The 13992-nt window shown below is 40.7% G+C and overlaps 1 non-coding gene across 1 annotated transcript; it reads right to left on the bottom strand.

Annotated features, from left to right (window-relative positions):
• Nucleotides 1-13597: 13597 nt before the first annotated feature.
• LOC150038672 (small nucleolar RNA R71) lies at nucleotides 13598-13704 on the bottom strand. The gene has a single exon (XR_016527441.1). It is a non-coding gene; the product is annotated as a small nucleolar RNA R71 (small nucleolar RNA).
• Between the last annotated feature and the right edge of the window lie 288 nt (nucleotides 13705-13992).

The raw sequence follows: 13992 nt of genomic DNA, 5'->3' as shown, positions 1-13992 counted from the left end.
CTCAAGCTTTAACACTCATCGGACCATAAAGGTTTGAATGTATAAGCTTCAAGGTTTCCTTAGCTTTATAACCTTTTCTAGTAAAAGGTCGTTTGGTCATCTTGCCTTCAAGGCATGATTCACACACTGGCAAGAAGTATTCTTCTAAACTCTTTACGTGTCCTGTTGGGATTGGTGTTCTAATTCTCCCGGAGTCTCGTTGTTTGTAATGATACACATTGTTTTATGAATAAAATAATTGTTATTTCATTCTGGCATTTACTCATATCCAATAAACAAAGCTCCATGGTTATCTTATGTAAACTTAAGCATGTATATGTGATATACAAGTGGATCATGCCTTAAGTGATACCTAAATAGGTCTGTAGTATAAGGATTAAGATGGGATACCTAATCCTGGTGACACTATGGATACGACCCTCTTTGTAGAGGTTTGCAAGTGTTGTAAACTACTATAGATGGTAGATCCTAACCATTCATGTGGAGACATGCGAGCGGGGATGTCCTATACAAAGAGCTTGTATAAGACCGAACCATGAGATGACTAGACTCTGTATATAACACCGTTGATACTAGAGACTTACATCTCACCTAAACCACCATAGGTGACATGACCTCTGTTGGGATTGGTGTCCTAATTCTCCTAGAGTCTCGTTGTTTTGTAAAGATACACATTGTTTAATGAATAAAATAAGTGTGATTTAATTCTGGCATTTACTCATATCTAATAAACAAAGCTCCTTGGTTATCTTATGTGAACTTAAGCATGTATATGTGATAACCAGGTGGATCATGCCTTAAGTGATAACCTAAATCGGTCTGTAGTATAAGGATTAAGGTGGGATACCTGATCCTGGTGATACTACGGATACGGCCCGCTTTGTAGAGGTTTCCAAGTATTGTAAACTACTACAGATGGTAGATCCTGACCATTCATGTGGAGAGTGGAGCGGGGGTGTCCTATACAAAGAGTTTGTATAGGACCTGAACCATGAGATGACTAGACTCTATATATAACGCTGTTGATACTAGAGACTTGCATCTCACCTAAACGACCATAGGTGACACGAGCTCAATCCTGAGTGTTTTATGAACTTCTGCCTTTGAGGGCGGTCCTTTGATTAGTATGGGTGAGAGTGGCCAGATTGCCAACTCAACATGCCTACCTTTTTGGGGACTTGTCTGATCTGGGAGCTGGGAACTCAATCCACAAGATGGAATTCACTCCTTTCCCGAAGTAGGGATAGGTAGAGAGATTGCTCCCTTAAGGGCTGATTTTGGGGCTTGAACATAGTGGCCACAGCTTCTCTTTGGAAGAGAAGACTCAGCCATAGTAGGACTATGACTTATGTTCATTAGAGGGATCAGTGGTACTTAAGGAGATAGATGTAATTACAGGGCATAACGATTATTGGCCCAGCTATACTTACAAGCGATTTGTGAAGGGTTGTCGCACTGTTGATTGGTTAAGATGGACACATAATATATCTGTAGTGAGAAGAGTTCAGCTGTCGGTCTTTAGTGGAGTGCTTGGCTGTTAACGGATGGTGGATCCCGTGACTAAAGAGTTTAGTCAGTTATTCATGTACCGTTGGAGCTTCGGATCTACAGGTCCATGAGGTCCTCTTGGTAGCTTGGATTCTGTTGAGGATCAATTCTTGGTGTTGATTTGAAATGTTCAAATTGACAATAGGTATTTTGATTATATATGATATAATCGGTATGATGTATAATATACATGTAGTGGAGGATTGATGTAAATGAGATTTACATTAAGTACCATGGAGTAGAAAAAGAACTATGGTTTATATGTTTTATGAGATGAAATATTAAAACTATAGGTTATAAATATAGTATGATAAGTTGGTTATCATTTATGTTTATAATAATATTAATTATTAGATAATTAATACTTTTTCTTTTAAATAACCAAAGTAGTGGGTGGTTATTGGATCATGGTAACCGTGAGTTTAGAGGAAAGTGGTTTCCTATTTTGAAAAGAAGTTTTTACAAAATTTTGAAAGAGATTTTGAGTTTTCTCTCCGCGAAAAGAAACTCACAAAAGTCGTCAAGTAAATATAGATTTACTAAATGACGGCTGGGTGAGCTAAATGATCGTGTAGGTGCGAGCTAAATGATCGTGCAGTGTTTACTAAACGATCGCTAGCCCAAGGTAAACGATCGTGTAGAGTCTGTAGGCGACATACCGAGCTAAACAATAGAGCTAAACGATCGCATAGCTTTTGCTACAAGATCGCATAGTTTTATCTAAATGATTGGGCATCGACCTATACGATAGGTCTCCAACTTCTCCCACTTGACCAGTCGTGTACGCGATCATTATTTCCTCCGTTCATCTGCCTCACACCAAGTCCAAACAAAGCCCACCCTCTGAATTCTCACACCGAGAATACCAAGGTCACCTTGTTGGTGGTGTCAGACTCAACTCAACACCGTGAGGTTTTCTGGAGGCCGTTCGTGGTGCTGTGGAGGCCGTTCATGTTGCGAAGGAGTTCGTGATCGAGGAGATCGTTGTGGATGAGCGCGAAGTGTTCGTGCTGTGTTCATGCAGTGTTGCGGTCGTGTAGATCGGGTGTTCGAGGCTGCTGTTGTTCCAGCGTTCGTGTGCAACGAAGCGTGGAGACATTTCTACCGATGTGTGTAGAGTTTGCTTTCTATGCACTTGTATTAATTCATGCTATAATTTCTCTTTATAATCGCATAACCGTTTGTTTGAAGTTGACTGTAAATGATTTATTGATTCATGATTGTAATTTGGAATAGTTTTGCTTTCGCTGCTCACGAATATCCTGAATCCGAGCGAAGAAGGTTCGAAAACGGCAGAAGGGAAGAAGAAGAAGAGAAAAAGCAAGGAGAAATGGGTAGAAGGCGATGAAGTTACCCGGCCAAAGAAGGAGAAGAAAGAAAAGAAGACGAGTGAGAAGAGACAGCGCAAGAGTGAAAAGAAGCACTTGAAAGAAGAGAAGATGAAGAGGGCGGAAAGCCCAGATGTCGATGGAGAATCCACCACCGCAAGGGTAGAAGAGAGGGTGTCACCACAAGAAAAAGAATCAGCGCAACCTCAAGTGTCATTACCCCTCTAATGTGGCATCGCAAGGAGAATGCGCAGCAAGGGTCAATAAGTGACCCATCATTTTTTCAACGCATAACAGAGGAGAAGGAGAGAAGACAAAGAGAAGAAGAGAAGAAGCAAGAAAAGATGTTACGAGTGCACCAAATCATCGCATCAGGCGATTTGGCAAAAAAACTCCACGATGAGGAGGTGCATCATAACAACGCAATATCGGCAGAAGAAGAAAGAAGAAGGCTCGAGGATGAGCAACGCATATTGCTTGCCTCGGAGTAGTTTGAAAAAGAGATGAGAGAAGAGGAAGAAGAAGAAAAGAAGAAAAAGGAGGAGAAAGGAAAAACGGCGCAAGGTCAACGTGCAGCGCATAAGAGAAACGAAAAGAAAAGAAATTGCAGAATGGAAAAGGGAACAAGAAGAGAAGCGCAAGGAACGGGAACGCAAACAAAGACAACAGTCCCGCCTTGTGTTGGCTCAAGATAAGGGCAAAGCAAAAGTTGGAAGCAGCGAGCTTGCGCCGACAAGAAGGCGTCCATCAACAAAGAAAGAGAATGATGATATGATGATGGAGATGGGTTTCTTCCCCGTGTCCACGCCACTACTAGATTTGATTACAAATGTTGTGCTGGAGCATGGGTGGGAGACTTTCTGCCAATGTCCATCCATCATAATTCCTACGGTAGTGAGGGCCTTTTATCATGGCTGGCTCCATGACACCAAAGATGCGGTGATCATAAAAGGATGGACAGTGCCATTCAGCGCAAGGGACATCAATGAACTGTATAAGATGAAGGACATCCCGGATGCACCGGGTAACAAAATAATTGATGATCCCGAAGAAGCACACATGGAGGTTGCGTTGAGAGTATTAACGCAACCGGGCACTCGGTGGTCGGTATCTTTTCAAGGCATTAAGACCCTTGCATCCAACAAGCTGCTTCCAGAGGTGCGTCTTTGGGTTTACTTGGTGAAACGGTAACTCATCCCAACATCGCATGATAAAACAGTTTCAAGGGATCGAGTGATGGCCGCATATTGTATAGCGCGCGACATTCCGATTGACGTAGGCCGGTTGATTGCGAAGAAAATTCGAGGCTTTGTAGGTCATGTGAGAGGCCAATACTTCTTTCCATGGACAATTTCGAGCTTATGCCTCTCTGTGGGTGTAGGCATTGACGAGGAGCCCATGCCAGAAGTCCACGGTCTTATTCACCCAAAGATCCTGAGAATGCTTCTCAAGGATTCCCCACACTGCCCCGAGCTTCCACCCAAATGGCCCCTCATAGATCTGAATGCGCCTCAATAGCCCAAGCCAAAGAAGCAACGCAAAAGTGATAAAGGGAAGGAAAAAGTCCAAGACCAATCAACGCTAGACCAAATACCCTTGGACCCCCCTTACCTTTAATCATTCGCCCTCCAAGCCCCCCAATGGAACCCCTTTCCCCACTTCCTGAACACTTCACAAATCTCCTTCTTGCTCCTGATTCAACCACCGCATCCCCAGCAGCATCTCCCCCCTATCCATCTCCACCTCACTTTTCACCTCCACCACCGAATGTTGACGACCCACATGGTTTGGGAGAAGGCACGTCCGCTCAACCTCAAACCGTTGCTGGTGAAACATCGTAGGTGCATCCCACCATCGCAACCCTTGTTGTTGAACTAGCAGAGATGCGGTCCCTTCTCTCCCAACAACAAACTTCTTCTGCCAAAAAATAACAGAGTTACAAGAGAGCAACGCAGAGTTGCAATGCAGTCATGCGATGATGCGGCAGGTGATGATTAATATTCAACGCCATATCTTCACCATCCACCTGAAGCAGAGACAGATGGTGGAAGGCAACCATGAATACTTTAACTTTTTAACAGCCTATTTACATGGTCCCATGGTGCCTCCCCATCTCTAGTAACCTCTGCATTTTGAAGAAGCGCCTCGAGTTCCTCCACAAAATCCACCTCAAGATCCCCTGCCGTAATCTAAATTTGGGGGTGTGCCACCTTCTCCGCAATTCTGCAATTTTTCTTTGCGGCCATTCTTTCATTTACTATTATTATTTTTTTTATGTATAGAAGCTATACCTTGATTTATTTTGTACATGCTTAAATTTTGTGTTGCGATGATTGTCATTCTTTGTATACTTAGTTAAATTTTATACAACTGAGTAATGATTCTTTCCATATACGTTAGCCTTTTTTACTTATCATCCTTTGTCAATTATTGCGGTAATTCTTGTCTTTTATTTTGCGTTGTTAATTGCGCTGCTGATAACTTGTAGAAATACAAGTTATTTATACTGCTTTATTTAAATATTGCGGCCAAAAGAGAGTAAAGTTTCGTCAATTGTATGGAAAATAGCTAAGAAATACAATAATTATAAATTGTCGTCAATACACCCACTAACACCATTGCGATGATAGAAAAAAATATTTCAAGTCTGTTTTTTTGCAGGAAATACACTCACCGTATGCGTTCATGGCTCAAGAGAAAAAGATTAACGCATCTACGTCCATTGCACCCATCATTCAGGAATGAATAGATGATCAACGCAATGATGGCGCATGCGACAATCGATCCAGAGCTGAACTTCAACCGCATGCAGTAATAAAAAACAACACTGCATGCGAGCACACGATTGAAGATGCAAAAGAGCAGCGCAATCACGGAGGATTTTGACACATGTACAACTAACCATTGTGCATTTTAGACAGACCGATTGCATAACAGAAGGAATATTTATTCCACCATTCTCGGAATTTCCAAAACAATAAAGTGGGGACCACAAGTCAGAGAGTCAAAGCTTTCATCTATAAATAACCTCAAAGAATTCATTAAAGATATACTTGATACAGGGGATAATTAATACGAGGCTATTGAGAGAGAGGATGATCTGAGTGCTGATCGGAGAAGATCCGGGAAGAAAAGAGACAAGGACGAGAGGTGAGTCTCAGGGAAAATCATTCCAAATCCCCACCGTGAAGCTCTATACCTAGATCAACTCTACCGGTTGAGCAAGCCTGAGAGGGAAGCTCATGCTTCCATTCACTCTATCTACGTCGGCAAGCAATCTCTCCATCCAGATCGGTGTCAAGATATTGGCACTCTTCTGTATCTATTTCTAACTCTTATTCATCAATTATATTTCATCTTCTTAGTCTAAATCATTCACAACCATGTATCAGACGCTTGATTTTATAATTAAATTTCATGATCACTTTCATTTCCACAAATCTGTCTATTTTTATTCCTCCATTAATCGCTTTCTCCACGATGTTTTCTTAATCCCTTGGTGATTAATATGAATTAAACAAGTAACTTAATCTGTGTTAAAGAAATAAAGATGTTTAGCTAAAGCATGCTAGACGACATCTTCACCTGTGAGAGCAGAAGTGAAGATGCCATTCTGATCTATCAAGAGAAGGTTAGAAGAATGCGTTAACTAAAGCAAGAAGTACTTCCAGATATGGAAGCAACCTTACGTTCACTACGTTCATCCCTGTTTCACCATAGAGATGTGGGAAACGCGGCCGATCACCAAGAGGTGTACGCCAAGGGAAAGCGGAACCGTACTTACATCTTTAACGCAATTAAGAAACTCGCGCTATTTATATTAATTATCCTTTCTCTTTCTGTTTCACACATAACCCTTGCCACCGCATAACACAATCTTTGTATATTGTTCACAGTCAGTCTCAACCTCGGTATCTTGTATCATGTAACCTGTATCTTGTATCATCATAGCTTAGGTTTATTTTATCGCCTTTACTTTTATCGCAATTTACTTTATTATCGCATTTTTATCGCTTCTCTTTACTTTACTGCACAATTTACTTTATCGCATATACAAACAATACTTTTATTAAATTGAAAAACCCCTGGTCGCATATATCATGATATAAAGCAATTAACCTAAAACAATCCCTGTGTTTGACCTCGGATCACACCGAGAAACTTGTGGTGAAATTATACTTGGTTTCAATGCAAGGAAACTTGTGACAACACACAACATATTAAAAGAACATTCATTAATAACGCATATCTAGAAGTAATATCGCATATCATTGCAATCATCCATGCGTTGTATGACATAAGAAGATTAATTTCATTCATTCATATTCATACCTGTCAACAAGTTTATGACATTATCACATTTTATGTCATCAAGCTTAGATTAAAATTATGTCGTCACATGCATTACAAGTTAATGGTGTCGTTGCCATGGAACTGGTAACTGGGACATGGGCTTGTATGATGATAAAGACTTAAAATTTATGGTTACAAGTTTATGGCGCCGTTGCCGGGGAACTGGTAACGGGGACATGAGCTTGTATGATGATAAAGACTTAAAATTTGCAGTTACAGCTGCCATGATGAGTAATATGCATACCCTTAGCAATATTTCTTATATATTGCACTTTTTTACTAACACTTAGATAATTCATTGCAATAGCGTTGTTTTACCTTCTCTATTTCAAGACTCTGCTCAAACCTTCTTTTCAAATTGTTTACTAAGTGTTTTGTCTTTTCTGTCCAAAACAATGCAATAAGAACCTAGCACATCTCTAAATTTAGGGGTGGAAAGGTCTGAGCAGATTCGATCAAGCAGATGCGGTCATAATCAGGCAAATGCGTTCATCATTTTTTTTTTTAAAAAAAAAGAAAAATTTCATAAAACTCCAATGTGAGCGCAAGGGAAAACCCCAACCTGATAAGAGTTAAGTCGTGAAAGGAACCTGCTCGTAGTTGGATGTTTGCATGTCACCCATGGGAGCAAGTCAAAATGAAGGTAGGTTTCCAAGATCGATGTAATATGAAAAGAAAAAACGAGAGAGAGAGAGAGAAAATAAGAATAAAAGAGACAACTCCTCTGACCAGCAAAAGTAAAACTTGGCTGAAGATCAAGAGTTGAAGTTGAGATTGGTACACAACCGAAGTTGGATGCTCACATGACACCCGTGGGAGCAAGCCAAAACAAAGGGTGTAACCATGATCAACATTCTCTAATAAAATGACGCAAACCAGGCCACTGCATAAAGACGCACCTAGTTGTTTTTGCAAGAAGAGGTAAACATTCTTCTCAAAAGTAGAAGGGAATTTTGGGTAGAGGTTTATTGTGGAAAAGAATAAAGTAGAGCATGTTGATGAATTGTTAAAGGATAAAAGAAACTTGCGTTGTTGAGAAATTTTGTAGAGGTGGAGCATTCGGAGCAGTCGATCGATGCAAAGTTAGGATGAGAGTTGAGTGAAATTTCCTTAGTTAAAGATATGCTTGAGGACAAGCATATATCTAAATTTAGGGGTGTGATAACTTGTAGAAATACAAGTTATTTATGTTGTTTTATTTAGATTATGCGGCAAAAAAAAGGAAAAGTTACGTCAATAGTATAAGAATTGGCTGAGAAATACAAAAATTATAAAGTGTTGTAAACACACCCACTAACCCCATTGCGATGGTGAAATAGAATGTTCCAATCTCTGTTTTGCAAGAAATAGGTCATCGCATGCGTTAATGGCTCGAGGACAAAATGTACAATGCATCTACATCGCATGCGCCAATCGATCAAGAACGAAGAAATGATCAACGCAATGGCGGTGCATGTGACGATCGATCATGGGTTATAGAGATCAATGCATTTCCACCGCATGCGATAATCAAAACAATTGCACCGTATGCGGCGATCGATCGAAGATGTGAAGAGCAACGCATTCGCGGGCGATTATGACAAGTGTACAACTTTCTGTTGTACGATTCTGACAGATTGATCGTGGAGCAGAGCAGACATTTCCACTATGCCATAGCAGGAATTATCAGAATTACACAGTGTGACCACTAATTCAAAGAGCCAAGGTCTTGTCTATAAATAGCTTCCTTGAATTCATTGCAAAGAAGGCTGGTTTAAAGAGACTTTATAGAGAAAATCTGGGAGAACAACGAGACAAGGCTGAAAAGTGAGTCTCCGAGCAAGGAATTCTTCTGATTCTCGAAGCTGAAGCTCTATGCAAGAGGTCACTTCCTACCAGGAAAGCAAGCCTAAGAGGGAAGCTTTCCATTCCACTTCATCCATATGCCGGCAAGCAAAACGTCTCCGATCGGGATCTATGTCAAGACATTGACACTCTTTCCGTATTTTTTTCTATTCTTTTATTCAACTACTGTGTTCATCTTCTTTAATCTGTCATTCACAAATCAAGTATGAAATGCTTATCTTTAGATTTAAATGTGATTATTGTCATCATTATCATCTCTCTATTCCTTTCCATACATTTATCATCCATTTTCTCCATCATGTGTTCTTAATCCTCTAGGTAAAGAGGAAGAATTAAGCGAGTGAGTTAATCTTTGTTAAGGTAATCAGCTAAGTTTAGCTAAAGCATGCTCGACGACATCTTCATCTGTGAGAGCAGAAGTGAAGATGTTATTCCACCTATCGAGAGAAGGTTGGAAGAATATGTTAACTAAAGTGAGAAGTATTTCTAGAGATGGAAACAACCTTGTGTTCATTACGTTCATCTCTGTTTCACCATAGACGTATAGGAATGCGACCGATCACTGAAAGGTGTACGCCAAGAGAAAGCGGAACCTTAGTTGCGTCCTTAACAAGATTGACAAACTTACGATGTCCTTTCCCTCTACTCATTCTCTTTCTGATTCATTCATAAAACTTGCCATTGCATTCATTAGATTCTTTTGTACAACTTCACAGCCAGTCCTCACCCTGTATCATAGTAGTTTAGACTTTTATTTTATCAACGCAATTTTACTTTCAGCACGGTTGAATTTACCACATTAGTATCGCATCTAAACGACAACAATCCCCGTGTTCGACCTCATGTCATTTTGAGAAACTTGCGTTGGAATTATACTTGGTTCCAGCGCAAGGAAACTTGTGACACACACTACATCATCGCATACTACGAGCATATTATCATCAACGCATACACTTATAACGTAGTATCGCAAAATATCTTTATCGCAAAGCACTTGAGCGCATAGCACATCATCAATTTCATTCATAAACAGCACAATAGATAAAGATAGGTATAAATTTTAGTCATCAAATTTATGGGGCCGTTGCCGGGGATATGAGCTTCTATCATTCATATTCATCATTTTCCATATGCTTAAAGATCCATTTTATCCTCATAAGTTTATGGCGCCATTGCCGGGGACATGAGCTTGTATCATTCATCTATCATCATAGTGCATGCTTAAAAAGAACATTCTAAAATTATCATTACAAGTTTATGGTGTCGTTACCGGGGATTGGTAACGGTTTAGTGTTGAATATTCTTATGGTATTTTACAGGACATATCTTTGTTGTACTGTCTGTTTATCGGAAGAGCAGGCTGACGGTTTATGAGTAATGGAATTGATCCAGAATTCGAAGCTGACCCAGAGATTGAGCGTACTTTTCACGCAAGGGCATGCCAGAACCAAATTAGGCGAAGAAAAGCACATATGGCTAACAACGAGAGGCCCGAAAGGAATCAAGGGGCGAACTGGCCAGCACAAGATCCTGTCTTTCTTAATGCAGACCGCAACATCCCTATGAGGAAATATGCGATGCCAAATCTTTACGATTTCTCACCCAGAATTTCAAGACCAATGGTTAAGGAGAATGCACATTTTGAAATTAAGCCGGTCATGCTTCAGATGATCCAAAATGCAGGGCAGTTTGGAGGTATGCAACGTGAAGATCCACACGCCCATCTGACCAGCTTCGTGGAGATGTGTAATACTTTCTCCATTCCCGGCGTTACTCCTGAGGGAATCAGACTATACCTCTTCCCGTGCACACTAAGGGATGAGGCAAAGAGGTGGGCTCATTCGTTGGAGCCAAACGAAATCACTTCATGGGATCAATCTGTGGAGCAGTTCATGAAGAAATTCTTCCTTCCAGCCATCAACGCAAGAAGACGGAGGGATGTGTTGAATTTTGAGCAGATGGAGAATGAGACTCTAAGCACCGCCTGGGTGCGTTTCAGAAGATTGGTGAAGAATTGTCCGATATCAGGATTTCCGATTGCATTCTGATGGAGACCTTCTATAATGGCTTGAATCGATCAACGCAAGTTGTTGTTGATGCCTCCGCAGCGGGAGGATTTATGGACAAGACCTACACTAAAGCCAAGGTCATCTTGGATCGCATTTCGTGAAACACGGATGATTGGGTGGACGACAGATATGGGGGAAGAGGCCCCGAGAGAAGAAGAACTGAAAATGCCAGTGTACCAGTAGATACATGATAACGGGCAGAAATGCACGTTATCATAGTGCTGAATCCTTAAACAATGTTAGATTGCGTTGATGAAATATGTTAAATTGCGTCCATTAAGCCTAAATTCTATAATTTTGCGGTCGCATGCGTCAAATGCATTAGAGCATTTGATCTTTATAGTTTTGTGCAGAAAAATGCGTTAACGCAATGCAAAGAATGTGATCATAGGAATACATTGGTCGAGCGCAACTTCACCGCAAGACTTTGCATTGATCATGCTCGCAAACATTCACCCAAGAAGAATCACAGCAACATGATGGGTGCATCCGGACGAAAGGACAATTAAGATCGATGGGACAGAAAGTTGACGGCAATCGGATCCAAATTAAGTTGACAGCCGATAATGGTCACAAAGTACATCCAACTTTATCGGTGACAATTATCCGACGCATCAGTCAGGAATTAAAGCTGTCCCATCTGTACAACCAGGAGAGAGAAGCTTCCTTTCACCTTTGATGCCCTATAAATACCAAGTACATTCTTAAGAGAAGGGGTTAAGCAATCGATTATTTCATCATTTTACAAGTTCACGTCTTTGTCCATAGTCTTCTTTTATTTTAAGGCGGACGTGGGGAAGAATGTGTGCTGATAGATCGTTCCAGCAAGCTTGGGAAAGCACCGAAAGCTCCAAGACAGAGAGAGGGCCAACGCCCGCGGAAGCGGGAATATTTGTAGATTGGAATAGAGATTCAGTGTAAAAAGCCTCGGTCAGCAAGGAATTGCTACTAGGCTCTCTACCTTTAATTTCCTTTATCATTTTTTACTCAATTTAGTTATAAGAATGGAACGTCTTCCTCTATATTTGTTCACTCTCTGTAATTCACGCATGAGTAGCTAAACAGTTGAATGGGTTTAGAAGCGTTTAGCTAGCATAACTAGGGAATCTTCATTCTTTGTGATTATCTTGTTTATTTATGCTTCATTTGTCTATTAGAGATACTTGGGTGGGTAGTCTAAGGACAGGATCTAGACTTGGGAAGGTCAGGTCAGAATCTAGGTTTGGAAGAACCAGATTAGAACACATAAACGAGAGATAGGCACTTAGGAATGAGCACTATTTGTTATTAACGCATCGCATGCATCTTAGCAATAAGATATGATTGTATGCGGTCACCTTACTTTCATGCATTTTGCATCAACGTATAGGACAAAAGTAGAGACTTAGGGATAAGCTCTATGGATATTTTGCATTCAACACATGCGTCCTAGACTTAGGAGCATCGCATTTACATTAGGAAATGACTTACTGTGCATGGTTGTAACATGATAGCAAAGTTTGACGCATTCCCGAGTAACGCTAGCTAAAGATCTTCTCAACCCGTTCATCGCATACTCATTGCATCTATCAACGCAACTCTCTTTCTCAAATCTGCCGCCTTTATTTACTCTTTTTTATCAATGCAATAATACACCCATACTTTATTTATTAACTTGGTTACCACAAAGTTTTCATAAACATTATCAACGCAACTATTTTCATAAGTCCCTGTGTTCGACCCTGGACTCACCAGGAAACTCAGAAGAATTTACACTTGAATTCTGCTGGGAAATTTGAGTGCACAACACAATCCATCAACGCATATCATCCATATTTCCATTCATAAAAATCAAGCATCAAGTTTTTGGCACCGTTGTCGGGGACTTCGGCAAAATAGTTGTTAACGGTAATTTTTGTGATTTCTTTGTGGAACTCTCAATCTCTGGCAAACTACGACCTGAAGATTGAGAGAACATTTCGAAGGAGACTGAGAGACCACCAACAGCAACCACAATCCGATAAAGAAGAGATGGCGGAGCAGCCTAGGAATAAAGCACCAAACAACAATGTCATGGCAAATCTGATTCTGTTGGCAAACGATCGCAATAGGCACATTAGGAACTATGCATCGCCAAACCTCCATGATTTCTCTCCTGGAATCATGAGGCCTGCCTTAGACGGAAGTAGATTTGAAATGAAACCAGTGATGCTGCAGATGATCCAGACTGCAGGTCAATTCGGAGGAAGGCGTGGTGAGGATCCGCACGCCCATCTCCGAAGTTTTATTGAAATCTGCAATACTTTTATGTTCCCGAACATCTCTGCTGAAGAAGTTCGACAAATGTTGTTCCCATTTTCTCTTTGTGATCGGGCTAAGAAATGGGCTTATTCGCTCGAACCAGAAGAGATCACTTCTTGGGAGCAGGTGGTGGAGAAGTTTGTGAAGAAGTATTTCCAACCTACCAAAAATGTAAGACGAAGAAAGCTTATTACTAATTTTGAACAAGATATAGACGAATCTCTCAGCGATGCTTGGGCGAGGTTTAAAAGGTTGGTCCGAGATTGTCCGCATAATGGGCTACCAAATTGCCTGCAGATGGATTTTTTTACCACGGTTTGAATCCTGCTTCGCAGATTACTGCTAATGCGGCAGCGGCTGGTGGTCTACTTAACAAGACTTATGATAAGGCGAAGAATATCTTGGACCGCATCTCCAAGAATCATGAAGATTTGAGGGAGAGTGATCAGAGATTAAGACTCAAGGATTCTAACACAAACAACGGTGATATTGTCTCATTGCAAAACCAAATGACCGCAATGATGAATTTGATTCAAGGAATGACGATCAGCAACTCAACACCGCAAGGT

This window comes from Benincasa hispida, chromosome 1, assembly GCF_027475165.1.
Source record: "Benincasa hispida cultivar pf3 chromosome 1, pf3_genome.v1.1, whole genome shotgun sequence".
NCBI classification, from domain to species: Eukaryota; Viridiplantae; Streptophyta; class Magnoliopsida; order Cucurbitales; family Cucurbitaceae; genus Benincasa; species Benincasa hispida.
The sequence above is the reverse complement of the archived record's forward strand: the minus strand, read 5'-3'. Positions and strand labels throughout refer to the sequence as shown.